At 32.1% G+C, this 21,548-nt stretch overlaps 1 long non-coding RNA gene across 1 annotated transcript in view; it reads left to right on the top strand.

The window, feature by feature from the left end:
- The window catches only part of LOC140441486 (uncharacterized), a 276,397-nt gene that overhangs the window by 6,802 nt on the left and 248,047 nt on the right, over positions 1-21,548 (top strand). The window lies entirely within an intron of this gene.

The following is a 21,548-nucleotide window of genomic DNA, read 5'->3' as shown; positions in this document are numbered from 1 at the left end:
AAATTTTGTACCTTTCTTTCACTGAATGCCTAAATGAACTGTTTTCCACTATATATATTCTAATCACCACTGAATGTCTTCGTACTTCAGTTATCCTTGTTTTTTGTGAAATTACTTTTTCCAATTATCAGCTTCTACCAATTTAAGATATAGTTTTCTTCACCAGCATTTATACACCACCAACCAAACCAGCAAACACCATTTATATTTATTCTTCTTTTCAATATACCAATATCCAATTATTATAAGTTGATTTATACTAATCTCCAACCATAATATAATTTAATTTCTTCCAATATACTTTTTTTAATCTTCAATAATTATTTGTGTATAATTATAAATGTGCATTAAATTATATGCATAATTTTTAATCTTCATTTAACTCAATATATAACAATTTGACTATTTGTACCTGATTCACTGACTCCAACTAACTTTCATATTTCTTACTAAACTTTTCTGACTGACTTCTTGAAAATTCTGAACAATTTACTTCACTATTCACTAACTAAATGTGTCTAGGTACTAACTTTCATAATAAACTGGCCTGACTTCTGACTAAAAACTGCCATCTTGAATCCAAATCACGGGTATTTATATGTTTTTGGATTTCTAGAACCATCTGGTAAGAGATCATGTTCCAATTTGTTCTATTATATACATGTCTGAATTTTCTGGAACAAACCATCTCGCAAACATGGCCATCTCCGGAGATCCAGAGAATTCCATTCTTTTCTATTAATAATTTTGTTGACATTTAGGCTTTTCAGATCAGAATAAACATTCAAATTAGTAACTAACACTCTAATTTAATAAAATACACATTTCAAACAATATATTATTATAACCCCACTTTATATTCCCTATAATTCTTAATTTCTATCTGTCAAATTACTTACTGTATAGTTGGTTGCCTAGGCACATGGCTCACTTATATATATTTACACATTAAAATACAACTTTTTACACTTATTATATGCTAATTTATTAAAAATGCCCTCACATAAATATATTTTTATAAAATTCTCTAGTATATAATTTATTTAAAACAACCAAATATCTAATATTATGTAGTATATAACTTATAAATTATTTTCTATAAACCCCAATCGTCACAATATATATATATATATATATATATATATATATATATATATATATATATATATATATATATATATATATATATATATATATATATATATATATATATATATATATATATATATATATATATATATATATATATATATATGAATTGCAAAAAGGAACTTTCCATGTGGTACTATTTTCTAGTTTTGCTTGTGCTGGTACCATTTTTATTATTGGTTTAAATTCTATATGATCCTAGTTTGGATCCTAGTTTATTGCAGAATTTAGAAGTTGCAGAATTATTCGATTACATCAGTATATGTTGAAAAAAGCTTCTTTTTGTATAAAAATATTTTTACTGATACAAGACAATCTGTTTTAGTTAAAAATTTTAAAAAGTTTTTGGTAATGAATGCCTTTCATTCAATTTCAAGTTTAAAAATCATTAACTGTCTTTGTTTTTTACTATGTTGTTAAATGAACATCTTTTATAAAACACAATGTACTTATTTAATTTATTTCACTTTATAATAATATTAATAATAAATTAAGAAATATTGCATTCGTGTATGCATATTTATTAAAAATTTGTGCAAACACGATTAACTTTTGAGCGAATTGATTTAAACAGGAACATCGTATTACAGTGACATCAGAAACAAAACTGGAACCAAGTCTAGTATACAACACCTTTCTCATTGCCTCGAGTTCATTTGCCGATATGTTTTAGCTAAGTTCGACTAACTTTTGTCTTAATTGCTCCAAGTTGGTAGCTCGTTAAAATTCATGACTGTTCAAATTGGTCTTTAATAATTTCCAAAAAAAAATTTAGGGAAGTTAAGTCTGGTGACCAAGGAGGCCATTATATTGAAACTTCTGTACTAATCACACGTGCAAAAGAAAATAAATTTAAATAGTCTGTGACGGCCTGTACATTATTTAAAGAACAACCAAAACCAAATCGGGTCTTATTAAAACCAAATTTCATTTAAGTTGATTTAAAGATATTAAAGTGCATAAATAATTTAGTAATTCAAGATTCACATACCTAGGAATCGATCTGGTCGCAAGCAATTAAGAAGAACCGGAAATAAATAGAAGGCTTATGCTGGCAAATAAAGCCTATTTCGCGATGGGCTACATATTCAAATCGCGAGACGTACACCGGAAAACAAAACTCCGAGTCTATAAAACAATAATCAGGCCCATAGTAAGTTATGGTTGTCAAACATGGGTGGTGACACAGAAATCTGCCAATGCATTAGATGTGTTTGAAAAAAATATATTACGTAGGATCCTGGGCCCAATAAGTGAAAACAACAACTGGCGAATTAGGTATAATAGAGAAATATACGAGCAATATAGCGAACCAACTCTAGCACAACACACTAAACTGCAGAGATTACGGTGGGCAGGGCACGTGGTCCGCATGCATGAGAATTGAATCCCCAGAAAATTATTAAATGCAAGAATGCAGGGAAAAAGACCTGTTGGAAGACCTAAAAAGAGATGGGAAGACGAAGTCGATGAGGATGCCAGGTACTCTCTGGGAACGCGTTCATGGAAAAGAACAGCGGTAAATCGAGATGATTGGAGAAGCCTGTTGAAGGAGGCCAAGGCCCGATTTGGGCTGTAGTGCCATTGGATGGATGGATAGTAATTCAAAATATTTTAATGCGTTTAGTTTTCCTTTAATAAAAAAAGGACCAATAATATGATCTCTCGATCTTTAAAATGAATGCTTATTTTCTTGAGACCAATAACGTACAACGGATGGATTATGTTTCCTGCGAACTGTAAAGAAGAAATCGTCTGTAAACAAAATATTACTTAACAAATTATTATTGTAGTTGTATTTCTCTATTATAATTTTACATATTTTTAAGTGTTTAAAATGATTATCAGGAAATATTTCTTGAACGGTCTAACCTATATAACAATGATTGTTGTTTCTTTTTAAAACATTCTTCGATGTTTTTTCATTCAAGTCAACTTTATCGAAAATTTGTTTACTTAGAAATGGCGTTGATTCAGCTAGTGCACACACCTGGATTTCTGTAGTTTTTTGTTCTTGACTGTAATGTTTATTTTCACGACGTTGAATTGATAAACAGCAGTTTTATATTTGCCATTAGCATAACCAAACTTACTAGCACCCCACTGGCATCCAACATTTTACTACTTCCTCACTAATCACTCACTAACAAATACCTCATTTGTCTGCCCCTCTTTTTCTTCCTTTTGTATTGATCATATCCCTCCCACTTTCACCATCTTATCCCTTCGCAGTTTCTTATTTCTCATCCTCCTGTCAGTCCTTTTACGACTCACTTTATCACATATTCTTTCCTCATGTCTCTTACTTCTTGGGTCACCTTACTTGTCTTGCTTGAATTGTTCTTCATCATCAATCGTCACCCATCCATTCGACACTTTCAGTCTGTTGACTCCATTACCACCTATAATATACATTTCACTTAACCAACTCAGATAAGCAGTCAATCTAATCTCCTCACAGCTAATTCAATACACAGTCTCTATTATTTCATTCATTCTCTAATACACGTCCACACACATATCATTCTGTCGGGTTGTCCATTCATATATTTTAATTATCTAACTTTGTTCATGCCGTTCAAACCAACATAAATTTGGAAAAGCCATGAAATAACTACCGATACAAAAATGAGACTAGTAAGAAGTCTAGTTTTTCCAGTTTTTACTTATGCATCGGAATGTTGGACCCTTACTGAGAAAGACAAAAAGAACATAGATGTATTTGAGATGTACAGCTGGAGACGAATGCTGAGAATACCATGGGTGGCCCGAAGAACAAATGAATCCATACTGGACTAGCTAAACATAAAGAAAAGACTAAGAACACAAATATCAGAACAAATAATAAGCTATTTTGGATATGTGCTTCGAAGAAATGGTCTTGAAAAACTTACCATCCAGGGAAAAGTAGAAGGCAAAAGAAATAGAGGTAGATCTCCCACACGATACACGGACCATATTGTTGCTACCATTGGCGCTCCATTGTCAGAATGTGCTAGAATGGCAGAAGATAGAAAAACGTAGAGTAACATTGGGAAATTTAGCTAATAGCTTCATGATATCACGATACCTGCATCAGGTTAACGATTAAGAAAAAGAAGACTTTTTCTGCAGTGGTGTAAACAGTCGGTCTATTGAATTTTTTTTGTCACACTTATTAGTTATCATCATCAACCTGTGTGCGTCCACTGCTGCACATAGGTCTCTCTCAGCTTTATATCTGCTTCTGTCTTGTGCGGTCGTCAGTTCTGGTGGGCGTTCTCTGCCCCCTGTTGCTTCTTGTCTTGGTCTCCACTTGAAAATACGTTTTGTGCATCGGTTGTCTAATAATCTGGCGGGGTGTTGTGCTCAATCTAACGTTTTTGTTTTACGACGTATTTCTTCGTTTGTGATTCGGTCTCTCAGAAAGACACCCAACATCTGGCGCTCCATAGCCCTCTGAGTCACGCAAATCTGATTCACCACCTTTTTTGTGAGCGATAATGTTTTCGCTCAATAAGTGACTGCAGGTATCAGATATTGGTCAAAGATTTTCCTTTTGAGGCATATGGCTAGGTCCGATTTAAATACGTCGTTTAATTTACCAAACACTGCCAGGGGACAGAAATTATTGGGGCAAAGATTAGGGCAAGCAAAACAAACCGAAACTTATGCAAACGACCACTCAGGCTTTATTTGGAGAACTGGGTCGTGGATAAGTGAATGACAGGGGGATTGGATTGGAGCAACTGCAAAAACGAAACAAGGAGATACTTACATAAGTCTTCTGGACAAACAAAACACAAGAAGGTTCCCAAGCTATTTAGATTAAGGACGCCGCTTTGAAGAATCTTTGTACCGGTTGAAAGAAAAGGTTCTTTCTTCCTAAAAACACAAGAAAGGTTAGGAACTTTTTTTAAAATAAATAAACAAAATGGTTAAATATTTATTACTGTCTCACCACAAACAGTTACAAAAGTTAATAGTACAAAATTACTATATTAATAGTTACAAAAGTAATTACAAAATAACAAAGAAAGACACTTACTATGTCCTATCAGTTTACAAACTCTAGAAGATGGAGATGCTACAAAACTTACAATTGTTAAGGGACGACAATTTGTAGCTACAATTTGTAATTTGGGCGACAAATCATTCTTTGCCATTCAACATCTAATGAGGTCAAAGCTTCTCTCAAGGCGTGCCAAAATCCAAATGTACAAAACCATAATACGACCAGCAGTGACATATGGAAGTGAAACATGGACATTGAGAAAGAAAGAAATCAATAAGCTATTAGTATGGAAACGCAAAATCCTGCGAATTATATATGGTCCTTGCAGGGACAGCGTGACAAATGAATGGAGGAGCAGATACAACAATGAAATAGAGACTCTCTTCGGGAAAGGAAACATCGTAAGATACATAAAAGCCAATAGATTAAGATGGGCAGGCCACGTGGTACGGAGTGATGACGACAGACTGATTAGCAATGTGTTTTGGGAAAGACCAGATGGTAGAAGATCGACAGGAAGGCCTAGAAAAAGGTGGAAAGACGCAGTCAGGGAAGACCTGGAGAAGATGGAAGTAAGACCATGGGAAATAATAGCACAGGATCGGAATCAATGGAAGGCAATAGTAAACGCGGCAAAAACTCACGAAGAGTTGTAAAAGCCAATGATGATGATGACAATTTGTAGCAGAAATAAATTATTACAACTAAAGAAATATCTTTTAAATGGAACTATGCATAGTGGTTAACCTTTTTTTAAAAACAAAACAAAAACAAAGATCTCAATTTATGATTAGGTATTTATCAACTGTCAAAAATAGTACTAACTCTCATATGTCAATACTAGATCTTAAAACGGAGAACAAATAATATGACAGCTAGCTAGGTCACACCCTAAAATCTACAATTTTAATTATTACAATTTCTTAACCTGTATGAAACCAATTATTAATAAAAAAAATGCCTATTTTTGCTTTAAAAGTTCAAATAAAAAATTTCTGGGGTTAAGAAACATAAGACGAAAAACACAAAACATTACAAATTTGAAGAAAAATTTGGAATAGCCTGAAAGCAACTGCCACTGACAGCGGCGTCAGCGAGAGTGATGTAATTATCTTTAAAATTCATTTGCCCAACTTGGTATAAACAAAACATATAAACGGGAATATTTATTCAACTCGCAATATTAAGCGGAAAAGATTAAAGAAAATACCAAAGAAATATGCATCTGTGATATATAAACAAACTTTAAAACGAGTTTATTATCAACTCGTCGACGCAAAAAGGATTGGAAATATTCTTCGGTGTTTGAATACATACGGGGTGATTTCAATATATACCAAACAATTTAAAAATGCTATACTTTGCACAATGTCCCTTCTATTAACAGCAATATTTCGATTTAGCACCAGATTTAGCCATTATTTGCGTCTTCTTCATATTATTCTTTAGTCCTACCTCCAAGGAAGCGTGATATAATTTTAAGGAACTAAGCTGTAAAGCTCAAATAACTAAGCTTCTTTCCATTTATGTTGATACCATGCTCATTCAGATGTGCCTTCTTACAAGTATGTTCTAAAAGCATCGTGAATAGTTTTGGAGATATGGTGTCTCCTTGCCGTACTTCTAGTTGTATACAGAATTTATTTGTTAAGATAGTCTTAAGCTAGCTGTGGCATTTTGATAGATATATTTGATTATGTTAGTGTAGCGATGGTCTATTCGTTATGCTTTTATCATTTTCTGATGGCTTATGGTATCGCATGCTTTCTCGTAGTCCACAAATATAAGTGTCAAGGGTTTGTTGTATTCTGCAGACATCTTTATCAGGTTTTTTATCACTAGTAAGTGGTCGTAAGTGCTATATCCCGATCTAAATCCAGCTTGTTCTCTAGGCTGATAGAAGTATAACTTAGTGTCTAGACTTTTTTTGATAATTTTTGTGAAAATTTTATATATGTGTAAAAGCAAACTGACAGGACGGTAGTTTTTTAGATCTGCTATTTCTCCTTGCTTATGTAATAAAATAATGACTGCATTGTTCTATTGAGATGGAGTTTTTCCTTGGTAGATACATTATATGAAAAGCTTGGGCAAAGCCAGGATAATTTTATTTCCGCCTAGTTTGATCGCTTTGATAGCTACTCCGTCATCGCCGTCTATTAGTACTTCCCAAATAAAAGACATGTTACTTCAAAAAGCAGTAAATTCAATTGGAGATATTCGAGTTTACTCTGCTTTTGTTTGGTATAACGCTTTATTGTGGGCGTTGATAAAGCATATGGAGGAGGCACTACGTAGAAATACGATTTTGGTCTCTGTCTATTAAGTGGAAACATAATTTTAGTATCTCTGTTAGTATCTCTCGCTAATTTTGTAATACTAACTATAATTTTTTTCCATATCTATATAAACTCATAATTTGGATAAATTTAAATGCATAAATTCCGTCCTAATAATAATCTTAAGTGAATTTTTCCAAGCTGTATTTCGGGTATGATTCCCTTCCATTAATTTAAGTCTTATCTCATGTTATCTTCCAGTAAATCTTTATTAAAACAACTAACTAGATCTATTGCTATTATAAAGTGCCCAGTAATCAAAACATAAATGGACAAAACTATATATACTCCACATAAAATGCATCATTTCTATATAAATGTAGCAACCTAAAGATATAATCCTATGGCATAGGAGTAGATATACCGGAGCATGACGCACAGGTATTTTGTCCTCGATAGAATGTATGATTTATTATTTGGATACGGATGACATTATTCATATATCATCATGTATGCAGAGCGAACATATACTCTGGAGAATGGCGGAGAATTTCAAATCTTGAATCTTAATGGTTGGACGTTCAAATACACTTTAAATTATACCAAGTATAACATAGTCAAAGATCAAAAATGACTGCAAAATATCAATAACAGGTTTAGTTTATAATTCTTTTTTATTAAAAAATCAGGGAATTGAGATTAAAAACATATTAAGACCCAATATATTATATACAACTAAACTTATATGGAATCATCTGATACTTTTCTATTAAACTAAACCCTAGTTCTTTTGCAAGCTCTAATTCGAGTGGGCATACATAATATGTTTATGTGGCAGGTTTTTGTTTTCTTCAAAAGCAGCTTGTAATAGCTGTGCAGTATTTGGAAAATTCTCCCGTTGAGCTCTAATTCTTCCTTTAAGCATATCTTACAATTTATCTATAGGTTTAAGGTCAGGTAAGCAAGCCAGCAAGCACTCCAGAACAGTGATATCTTCTGCTACAAGGAAGTATGTAGTAGTCCGTCTGCTGATATGTGGAGGCGCATTGCTATGCATGAAAATTAAATTTATGTTTCTCATTGCACCTCTCAAAAGCCTAACTACAGGTTCTAGAACCAAATCAGCATACCTAGAAGCTTGGTTGAAAGGAAAGGTAAGAGGAAAGCTAGAAGGTTGGTTGGAAGGAAACTTAAAAAAGGTTTTTTACTAATAATAATGCCTTCTCTAAACATGACACTTCCTCCTTTATATCTGTGAATAGACCTGGCAATTTCCGTTTTTGCTTTTCTTTCTTGCCTGTTAAGTCCACGATTATGATTTTGTCTGAAAAAGGCACATTTTGCCAGTTTCCAATGTTCAAGTTTTGGTTTTAAAACTATTGCTCACCTTGTTGCATCGACGTATAGCAGAAAATAAAAGGGCTCTCAATAATAGAAAAACAGATTCTACCTACACACTTCATTATCTGGATCATAATCAATATTTTAATAACTAATTTTAATTATTCACATTCAAAATAAAGACCGTAAGCTTTCTTTATTAATGTATTTTCCACCTAAGAAGACTGCTTTGCAATTAAATGCTAGTAACTTTATTACTAGCGGACCAGATAAGCGGCCATATATTTTACACTACCTTCACGAATAACATTTTACTGCTCTGTTGTTTCAATCAGCACTGCTTGACAAGTTATCGTTTATTGATTTGAATATTTTATTGCAATAGAACAAGTACGGAATATTTATTATAACAGTGAATTTACTACATGTTAATTTTTTTTTAATTTCTTCTGACGTATCGTGTAATGTAGGTTTACCCAATAGTCAAAGTTATGCCTGTACAAGAACAAATTATTTGAAAAATAAGGAGTACCATGTGACATAATAATTGTAATCTCCTTTATACACACTTTAAAAATATTTTTAGTTATGTATTTCTTAAATCCACACAATCATTGAAAATGATTCGTGCTATTTAAAAATAGCTTTCTTTTAACGACACTGTTATCGACAAAGTAGATCAAATTCAAACTTGTCATCATAGTACACTTCTGTTTATCGATAAAAATTAATTGATGGTCGTGGGTTGTATTGGTGTTATTTAATAATTTAGCAAAATACATATTCAGCAAAAATTTTATTTAAAACATGCGAACGGTTTTGCAATCACAATCAATGCAGTGTTTATGCTTGTTTAGCATTGGCTGTTAAATAATTTGTGTTCGATTGTTTCGTCTGTTGTACAGCCCTCGTCCTTTTTAGGATGTAGTAGTTGTATATAAGTACCTATTTTTTATAGTAGTGTAGTGACTATGCTGGAAATGATGAGAGTTTTATTCCTGATGCTAGTTTAATTTTTTCGTCCACACAGAATACAGGTGATTGCCATGGAAATATGGACGCTAATATTTTTGAAGAATGGTTTGAAAAAATTGTTTTTAAAAATTGGAACAACCATACATAATAGTGTTGGATAATGCATCCTACCACTCAAGAGTAAAAGAGAGATTTTCTTGAAGCAGCTGGACAAAAGAAGAAATACAGTTGTGGTTGACAGAAAAGAAAATTTATCACAGTAACATATTTTTAAAATTCGATTTACTTTAAAGGTATGGAGAGCACAAAATGCAAAAGAAATTTGTTACTGACCAAATGGCTCTTAAATATGGCCATGAAATTCTTCAACTCTCGCCCTACCATTGCCACTATAATGCAATTGAATTAGTTTGGGGTATAGCCAAAAATTTTTATGATAAACATGCATCGAAAACAATAGATGACGCTAGCGTTCTTAGTTTATGGAAAGAATCGCTAGAATAAATAAAGACAAAACAATGGCAAAATTGTATTAGACATACGGAAAATATAATGGTGCATTCTTTTCAAACCGAGCGAGTTATAGATGAGGTCCGGCCTCTAATTATTAGGATAGACAATTCAGATAGTAACGACTCTAATAGTGAAATATCAGACAGTGAATAGGACAAAAAAAAAAAGAAATACAAAAAAGTGTTTCGGGAATTCAATTCGGACTTTGGGTGTGTTTTAGTTAAACGATAAAGTACCTTCGCTCTTATGACTGGACTGCATACTCTCAATAGCTTTGGTATTAATTACTGGACCACACGTGTTTACACCTTTTATTTTACTGAAAACTCGGAAGTGATTTAGTGCCAATTTGTTTCAAGGTTATATTTAATACAGTGTATGCAGAAAGTAATGTTTTGGATGTATTTTATTCAAATTTGAACATACCAGCAACTTGGCAACATACATACATTTATAGAGACCTTGATGAACATTTGATGTCGACAAATAATTTCGAGTATTCGAAATATTCCGTCCCACTTCTTTTAACACGCCCTCTATATACATTATGTACAATAAATTCATTTTATTTGCCTTTTATACAGTAAAATTTGGGGCCGACTTATCATATCTTAATTTTCATATCGGCCGTCATAGGGTAAAAGGACTATAGAATCTATGTATAGAATCTATGTATAGAATCTATCTATCTAAATTAACAAAATGACCAACTTGAGACAAACAGTTCTCCCCTTCTCATCTTTATTCAGTTAAAAACTATAAAGTGTAAACAAATACCAAAAATAGATTACTTGAGAAACAGCTATAGTGATAATAATTTAAAATAAATTTTGTGGAAGTGTTTAAAACAAAAGTTACAGATCTGATGTTCCTGATCTGAGATGTTTTATTGTTATAGATCAATATTAAGCTGCCTGGATAACACGAGCACCCGTAACTCTCTACTGCTGTATAGTCCTTGGATACGAAGTCTTTTTCATATCGTTTCAACTGAAACACTTACACTTCTAGCTTTCAGAAGGTGCCTTGGTGAGAAATTGTTGGGTCTCTTCTAGCTACTTGGGCAATTAAACGATTATGGTGTGTCATTGTTACTTTTTGGCGACTTTGTCTTAGTCTATTCTTAAGCGTTACTAATTCCTGATACCTAGCATAAGTTTTTGACATAACGCTCTGTGGTAGGCCTATTACTGCTACTATGTCACTCTGAGACATTCTTTGCTCCACAAGACCAATAATCTTTTCCATCTGCACATGCATTAACGCAAAAGTTACTTTATTTTTATTTTTGTCCAACTTACAACTAAAGCCCATAACCTACCAAGCTGTGTTATCTGATTGTTTAATCTGTTTATTAATTTTCAATAAAAACCTTTATCCTTCGCAAAAATAACAAGTTTTTTCAAAAGAAATAAATATTGGTTTAAAATACATGGTAGGCTAGTGCACGATTTATCGGGTAGAGAAAGTGTGGAAATCAAAAGAGGTGTCTGGCAGTGGTGTATCTTCTCCTTAATCCTCTTTAATATCGGATCGACGATATATTTAAAAAATGTCTGAAAAATGCAACAGACATTATAAAAACAAACAGCATAAGATATGCCGATGACTGGCGATGACACTGTCATTTCTAGTAACGTAGATGAATTATTTCAACAGGCTAATTATGAAAGGATTAATGCAGTGAATAAGGACCACGGTCTAAGATTCAACTTCAAGAAAAAAAAATGGATGCTGATAAACAAAAAACAACATACTGCTCAACAGGTAAGGATAAATAACATATTAATTTACAATGTAGAATCTTACGTGTACCTTTGCACCAATGTAAACTCAAAATAGAGTAGAATTTAACAATATAAAAAAATTCCTCATCAGTAAGGATTTTTCGCTTTATCTAAAACTAAAACTAGTGAAATGCTATATTTTCCCGATGTTATTATATGGTGCGGAGCCTTGGAACTAACATGGCACCAATAAGGAGATAATTCACAGAATTGAAAAAAAAATCGTGAACATAATTAAACAATGAAAACTTGAATATCTAGGCTACATATTATTGAGACCCGATAAGTACCATCTACTTCAATTGATTATCGAGGGAAAAATAGATAGATGGGTCTAAATCTTTAAAAATGGTTCGCGCTTATATCTCGCACAATTTGATCATTTTTTTGTTACTTCACTCATATCTTTTAGTATTATCATTTCCGCCATATGCATTCGTTGTTCTTATTCCTGTTTAACTTTAAACAAGAGGAAGTTAAACTAAAATTTACTGCGAAATATCGATTAATATTTCACAAGACTATAAGAAGTTAAATAAAAAATACAGAAAATAGCAAAAAAAAATTAGTCATATTGTTATACAAATATAGTATCAACGACTTAAACGTATATATAAATTTCTCTCCCGTCTAATAAAACCTGCCGATCGTTATTTACAACAAGCAAAAATTCACACAAATCATTCAAGAGCCTGTCGAAAAACGCTATTTTGGATAGACGTACACATATATACAAAGAGCTCTGTATAAACAAAGCCGCTTAAAAACGGCAATTGCGCCGAATTTGGTCAGCATAATCCCTTTGCGTTTATACATCATGCAAAGCGATTAAATTGGGACATACTGAAGTACCTTGCTCTAAAAATTTGAATCTAATGAAAAATTGTATGCGACGCGACGTAAAATCCAAGCTGCGATGTCCGCATAATTGGGAATACAACAAAATTGTAACCATATTCTTTATTTATTTTTCATTCTAAAGCCGTTTTCAATACACAGTTTTAAAAATTTTGCTGTGAAAAATGCCAAACACTTTTATATTTATAAATAAAAAATATATTTTATGATTTTGGTATTAACTATATAATTAATTTCCGAACGCGTGAGTAAGACAAAACTAGGGAAAAAGGTTTTAGAACTGTTTTCTGGTGGAATGTTTAGATAAATATTATTTTATGGCGATAAAACCACGATTGATTGTAATGAGAATTACATTTTAACTTTGATTTTGAGATTTTGATCTCCAATCCGGAAATCGTTTTTAAAAAATATTGAAATAAAAATTATGAATGATTTTAACAACTTGTAAGTGTTTATCTATCCTTTGCACGGTAAGTCTCTGAAACGAATGTGTTTTGCAGATGATTCTATGCCATTCTGAGCAAAATGTGGAAGGTTTGGTGTCCTTACCTCTAGGACACAAGTAGCACCTACGTCTTACAACTGGCCTTTCTGGTCTAGTCTGCTCTTGATGAGTAATTTTTTTTTCTAGTGCTTTGGAAATTATCTAGCGTAATTCTATAGAAAAATGTTCATTTATAAGACTGATTCCCAGCTCTTGAATAAAATCCGATCGATTTTTTTCTAATCCAACGATTAGCTGCCTAAAAATTAATGTGACTGTTTACTATAACAATATTCAGTATGGAATACCAAATTACTAAAGGCCATCTTGGCATCTTCGACCTGAACGATAAAGCGCACATTTTTGATCAAGTGCATCAACACCCCTTTCGACGAATTTTAGAAAGCTATTATATCAGGTTTTTTACTTTCCTGGTCAACACATTTGTCGTGAAGCATGGACGACAATATATTTAAACTTATTTTTTTTAGGGACATATGATACCATTATTTTGTCTCGTGTAAAACCAAATAAACACTTATCAACTTCGTGATTTTTATTTGGTTGAAATTGTGGAGGAATTTCTCTTATTTTTACGCATTTTGCCTACATAGGTAAGTCGATTTTTTTTAGTTCATAAACTAGCTGTATTGAGGTGAATCAATTATCACCAGCGACATTTCAGTTACTATTGGTAATTGATTCCACTAAATCAAGTAGCAAGTACTAATCTTGTGGGTATGGATAGCTTTTGGGGATTAGGATCATTTGTTTTACCTGTATACATCAAAGCATTTGCCAAATAATGTATTTTTGCGTCACATAAACATATAATCTTGATGCCGTACTTGACTGGTTTGGCTTTCATGTACATTCTGAAAGGGTATCTACCTCTAAACCCAACCAGTCTCTCGTCCACTGTAACATATTCGAAACAGGTGTAGTTTGCTATACTGTTAGATATGAAACGGTTAAGTAAATAGGACACTGCTGCAATTAAATCTCCATTGGCCTTCTTTTGCTCTCTTATTTCTTGATTCAAATCTTTATTGTTATGAGAAGAAATAAAAAGCGTTCTTTTGACATTGTAGCACCAAAAATTTGCCTACCTAAAACACTTGTCGAAAATAATAAATCGACATTCTTATGATTAGGCAATTATTAATTTAGATTAATAATAAATTGTACACAAGAAAGGTATAAAAGAACCAAAAAGTCTTAAGTTCAACTTCGTTTAGATGATCGACAAATTTACAGGTATTTCCATAATTCACACTTCGGTATTGTTGGTGTTCGGTGGTTGGTTTTGTTTTTAAGGCAGGTCCACCAAGACCAGAAAGGTGTGTAATAATATTTAGTACGCGAGTTTTTGACGGTGCCGAAGCATTTTTAGTCCACTTATATCTGTCCCGTCCATAGTAAAAATTTGTTTTATTATAAAATACTTTTACACATTCGTCATACATTCACTTAATAGGTCGCCTACGTCAATTTCTGAATAAGAGTCGTGATCCGAGTGTTCACTTTCACTGTCGATATCACTGTTATTAGAGTCACTATAAGTGCCAATATTCGCGGTTGGCTCCTCCAGGGATTCGAGAAAGTCAAAAATATTATCACTTGTCACCAAACTTCCACTAATTCTTAAAGCCATTTTAATGTATTATCTTAAATAATAATAACTACTATGGTGGGGTCAAATCCGACCGGAACTCAGCACTATCGTGTTCACTATCCAACTGATCGTTTGCTACTAAGCAGCATGTTAAACTACGTACTTAATTGGGAAACACATTGAATAACAAGGTTGTTTGCCAAACTGTCTATCCACGAAATTTCAAGTCTTGTGGTCAAATTTGACCCCACGATAGTAGTTCGGGGTTAATATTTTTTAATAGACATTTTTGATAGGTTTATAAGGTTTATAGCCAACCAAACTTATATGGAATTAGGTACCCGATAAATAGTACACTAGAGTTTTCTTAAACACTCGACTAAGAATACTAACATCGTGTATTCAATCTTTGAGTATATTTTGATTAACAATATCTAATTTTACAAATAACAAGGTTTCAAAAATCTAATTATTGTTGACTTATCGCCATAACAATCAATAAATGTCAGCTTCCCATGGCCAACTTAGAGAAAATCGAGATATACTTATTAGAACTTTATCTTTACTTTAGACCAGCATCGAGTATTACTTCATAATTTTCAAACAGTATCTTTTTGGTGTAAAATTCTATGATGTTTAAGTTCACTTGGAATTTTGATTATTAATTCTACCCTTGAAAACGTTATGTTGAATATTACTTGGTAATAACCTTGTAACTAGCGTCCTCTATGAGAGTCAGATATAAAAATAGATTCATGGAATCTATCAGTTTCCAAAAGATATTCGTATAAAACTTCATTACAATGTTGCCAGTAGTTCCGGTAAAACCGTAAAAAATGTGTAACATGTTTTTTTATTAAACGCCCTTTATCTTGAAAACGTATGGCGTTAATAAAATTAGAAGGCCGCTAAATAGATATATAAATAAGTTCAATGTTAGCAATTAGGTATAAGGAAAATAATTTGATGATATACGATATACGATGCCTTATTAAATGCTAGAAAGAAAATTTTTATGAAAACGTAGAATTTGAAAAGAAAAAGTTGGATTTATTTTTTTAATAAAATAGTTAAAAATCTGTCAGCGCTTTATGTTTTTTGCAATATATCAATACCTAATTGAATGTTATGGAAAAAATTATACTATTCTCGCTTGTCAATTATCCAAAAATTGAATTATAATCCGGAAGCTGTCGGATTAAATTCGTCTGCGATTATTCCAATTAAGTTTCATCTCGTGTGAATACAGTTGAATATGTTCGTTTATAATGAGTGGCAACGATAATCTCCGATGTTTTAACCAAAATTCGTTTATAGTAGAGGGAATGCATTTGCTAATTTTACTTGAAATTGTGAGTATTCTATTTAGCATTAGACAATTAGCCCGTAAACAGAATTTAACCAAATTTCATGAAGTGATTCCAGACTTGAATAATATTTTTCTGGCTTTGGCCATGAAACGGTATTTTTTAGGGAAGATACTTTTTACGCCAAGAGATTCCTCAGAAAGGCTTCATCAGAGTACAGTACACAACAGTAATGGTATTGTAATACCGCCGACATGTAGAGGATTAAAAATAAACTATATGATTTAGATTCGCTGTACAAAAGTAAAGAATAAATACAGGTTAACAAATTTTTTATTTGTTAAGTGTAATTGTTTAAGCAACTAGTACCAATAAATATATCATCACATATTTATAGACTACAAAGCAGCCTACGACTCTGTGAATAGAAGAGAAATGTTCAAGGCAATGGAAGAGCTAGGAATACCAAATCAGTTGGTAAATTTAAAAAAAACTAACACTCTCTCTCCTGGAGACCCTCTCTTCTGGATACTGTTCACTGTGGCTATGGAAAAAGTAATACGTATGTTACAAATCACAACTATGCTGATAATGTCAATATTGTTGGGAGAACGAAAAACGTTGTACGAGACGCGTATGTAGCAAAAAGAATAAGCTACAAAAATGGGTTTAATAATAAACACCAAAAAAACGACCACTTGTTATAGAAAACGACGTCATCGAAGCAGTGAAAGAATTTGTATATCTGGGAGCGCCGGGGAATATCGTAAAACATATTAAGATAGGACGTCTGAGGTGAATAGGGCATGTAATGCGGATGGAATAAAATAACCCAGCTAGGAAAACCCTCCTTGATAGACCCATTGGTCAGAGAAGAAGAGGAAGACCCAGAACAATGTTCCTTGATAACATCGATGAAGACATGAAAAATATGGGAATACGTGCTTGACGGAGAAAGGCGATGGATAGGGACGACTGGAGAGAAATTCTTGAAGAGGCTGGGACCCACGCAGGGTTGTAAAACCAGAATAATGACAATGAAATATATTAATAGAAGAATAACACAAGCGCAAAAATCATTTAATATATTAGTGAAAATATATTAATGAAGTCAATCAATGTCAGTGTCCGTTTTTACGTTTTGAATCTTTACAAAGGCAAGGGTTTTCTGCCGAAACGTTGATTTTTGTCATGTTTACAAAAACGAATGGTACTCAAAAAAAGGAATCAACAGTCTCTCTTTATCTTCTTTTAAAAACGCTTTTCTGGAAAAGAGGTTGGCTTTGTATAGACCCAAAAAAGATTTGTGTGAAATATGTGTCTCTTTTAAAACAGGAAATCTTGACCAAGAAACATTTAGTGAACATCAGTTGAAAAAACAAGAAACGAGACTTGAGAAAATTAAAGATAAAAACAGTGAAAGCATTTTATTGACAATGGATTTACAAGCAGACCTTTTATGTCCTAAGTCCAATGTTTCTTCCCTCTATTATAGAAAAAAGTTGACAATCCACAATTTCACATTCTATAACTTACACACAAAACAAGGGCATTGTTTTCTTGCATGCACTTGTTATTAGAGCTATAAAATATTCACTCATTACAAGATGAGATTTGGTGAAAATTGGATTGAACTGTCTTGTCGAATAAATCAGAATGTGATACCCAAGAATTTCGCAGATCTGCCGAAGCTTTACACAAATAGAATACCATTAAAAAAAGACAAATTCAAACATTTGCAGTATTTAAAAAATACCCTTGATTTCGATTACCACTCATTTTATGACAATCTAATTAACACTAACTATGTTATTTTAAGTCATATCACATTACTGTTGTACTAAACTTGTTTTTGTACATATTTATGCAATTTTATTTTAGATTAAAATTTTATTTATTGTTGTTGAAAAGTGAGGCTATTTTTCATTTCTAACGTAGGTAATAAAATAACACTGTATTTCATTATTAGGATATTTTTTATGTGTGTCAGATAATATATTTTTATAAATCGATAACTAATGCTTTTTATTAATTTTTTCAAATCCAGCGTTACAATGAAAGACACGTAACTCCATATGCACGTATCATTCCAAAAGAAGAAAAACCTGTAACTCCAATTTTTCTGTATTTTTAGCTGTATCCGCTAGTTTTTGAAATTAAAATTGATATAATTCAGCTTAATATAACTCAAAATATAGTTGTTTAATCGTTCTTCTTTATCAAATAAAAGATATCCGTGAAAATGTTACTGTTTTTAGGCCCTCCTGAAAAATTAAGGAAAATGGAGTTACAAGTTTTTCTTGTGTTGACGACGATATATATATATATATATATATATATATATATATATATATATATATATATATATATATATATATATATATATATATATATATATATATATATATATATATATATATATATATATATATATATATATATGTTTCCCTAATGTACATAGTTGGCAACCTAGTAAAATATGAATTAACTTCTCTTAGTTCTCCACATGTAGATGACGGCCCATCAATCATACCAATTTAAATTCAAAAGTTGGCGTTAGTACATGATTAGATCTTGCTCTGTTAACGGTAATGATAAAAGTTATACTTATTTGGTTTGAGGGATTGCTTTATTATATCTTTCTGTCACTTAAGTTTAAAGACATTGTATAAATTTTTATAAAGTGTTTTGTTAGTAAGGCTTCCAGTAAAATTACATTAGAGTAGGTGGTAGTTTAAGGAATATAATGACAAGTTGATATTCATTTGCTCTAATACAAAAAATAAAATAAGAGCCGAACAAAATAAATGAACAAAAAAAGAATTGATATGTACGGAATAATCAATATTATATTGCATAGGTTTGATCAAGGTAACTATAGCAATATGTCATTATATTTACCACTTTTGTTTGGCTTAGTTTTACATAACGAATGTCTCGTTACTTCCGCAATAAGAGTCACGTGTTCTCTTTGACAATAAGTTATAAAGTCCACGTAAGTGAGAATTGGGCAAGAAATTTAAAATAACGAAGTGAAGGATGAGGGTAATAAATTAGTTGTTTTCCAACTATCGGTTAAAACCTGCTAGTTTATTTAATTTTATTTCAAATTTTTTGTAATTTTTTTTCCTTATCTTTCATATGATTATACTTTGTCTTTTTGAGGTATTATAATTTTAAATATCTTAGAAGTTTTTTGGTTCTGAAGAATTTTAGATATGATGTGTTCTCTATTTGGCTTCACAGATCAGAAACATTGAATAAATATCTGATGGAAATCAAAAATTAAAAAGAATTAATCAAATTCACCATGGAAAAACCAAAAACAACCCACAGATATTTAAATTACCAATCCAACCACAACGTTGACATCAAAAAAGGAATCATCAAATAATTATATGATAGAGCTCGAAGCACCTGCTTTAACACAAATGCATTTCAGAAAGAAAAACCTGCTAAGAAAGGTTTTGACAAAAAATGACTACCTATATTGTCATTTATAAAATAGTTATTCCACAAGATTGATAAAAGAAAACAAAACATCACAAGCAACCCAGAAACATTCAAAAAAAGGGTTTGTCAAAGATGACAACAATACCATATGTAAAGGGTTTATCAAAAAAATTTAAAAGGATAGGAAACAAGGACATCACAACATTCAGAACAACCACTGAGATCTATCCTGTCCAAAACCAAACTCAACAACAGACAAGAAAGATAAAAAACTGCATCTATAAAATACCATGAGAATGCAACAATTTTTACGTGGGAGAAACCGCAAGACCAGTAGGTGTCAGAATAAACAAGCACGAAATAAATGTCAAGAATAGAGATCTCGACAAATGCCTGGGGCAACAAGCACAAAGTACAATGGAAAGATGCATTAATATTCATGAAAGAAACAAACATGAAAAAAAGAAAAGTCAAAGAAGCAGCTCTTATCCTACTCAATGAAAAAAAAAATGTGTAGCAAACACATCAGCAGAATGAAGCAGGCTTTAGTTGTCAATACTAAAAGAAGAAATCAATAATAAGGATATACCAACAATACAGGAGTACGAGGAAATCTGAAACATATTAACTATAATTTTTACACAATACATATGCAACACACAAAACACAAACATAGAATCTACAGTACACAACCACAACTACGATACACATTACACAAAACTATAATACAAAAAAAAAACAAACATTTAGAATTTGATATTCCGAGGATAAAAACACCACCCTCAGATTTTTTTTCAATTTTGCCTATAAGATCAAGATCGAGGCCAAGTAAGTCAACTATCAATTTTAAAAAACATAACCTACCAACAACAACTTCTTGGTTATACATTTTCCCAGAATTTTTTCGAAAACGATTTCCGGAGTGAAAATGTAAATGTCAATCATTACTTAGTTAAAAATGTAATTTTCATTACAATCAATTGTGGGTTAATGCCATATAAACATTATATTTAAAGTCCTTATGATATTCAGCCGCCTCTTAACAGATAGATTATCGAAACATTGAATGAGTTAGATAATTTAAGTTACTGGGTTGCTACATCACAGAACAAATGTAAGTGCAGAACTGAAACATCTCACAAAACGATTCTGAGAATAGAATCATTCTTCTACAACAACTTAATCCTAAAATGCGTCGAAGAATGATGACACGTTATATTTATTAGTCTTTTATTTTGGAGCTGGAAAATTGAGACCTGGACTCTAAATGCCAATACGAGCAATTGCTTAGAAGTGTGCGAGATGTGGTTGCATAAAAGAATGCTCCCGATATGCTGTACATATATGCAGAATTATTATATCTCTTAAGATAAGAAAAATATCATACATCTGGCATCTTCTTAGGAGAGACATATAAAATCCTTCACCTCATAACGAAAGGGAAAATCAAGAGTCACAAAGGAATTAGAAGGAAGAAACAGTCATGACCTAAAACCATTCGAGATTGAACAAAAATAGGCAGTATCGAACAATTGTTTAAATTAGCTGAAAACCGCAAACAACTTGCCGATGTAATTGCCAACTATAAGCCTCTCCATATGTTCAGAATGAATTATACAACCAAAGATCATTATCGGCGCCAATACCAACCTAGACGCCGTCTTGTCAGCGTCCACTTGTTTACATCTTTGTTAGAAGCACAGATGTGTTTTCCTTTTAATTTTGCATGATATTCGAACAATTGTTCTCCAGCTCAATTAAATGAATCAGTTCTTTCTCTATCTGTCGCT

This window comes from Diabrotica undecimpunctata, chromosome 1 (genome assembly GCF_040954645.1).
Source record: "Diabrotica undecimpunctata isolate CICGRU chromosome 1, icDiaUnde3, whole genome shotgun sequence".
Taxonomy (NCBI): Eukaryota; Metazoa; Arthropoda; class Insecta; order Coleoptera; family Chrysomelidae; genus Diabrotica; species Diabrotica undecimpunctata.
The sequence above is the reverse complement of the archived record's forward strand: the minus strand, read 5'-3'. Positions and strand labels throughout refer to the sequence as shown.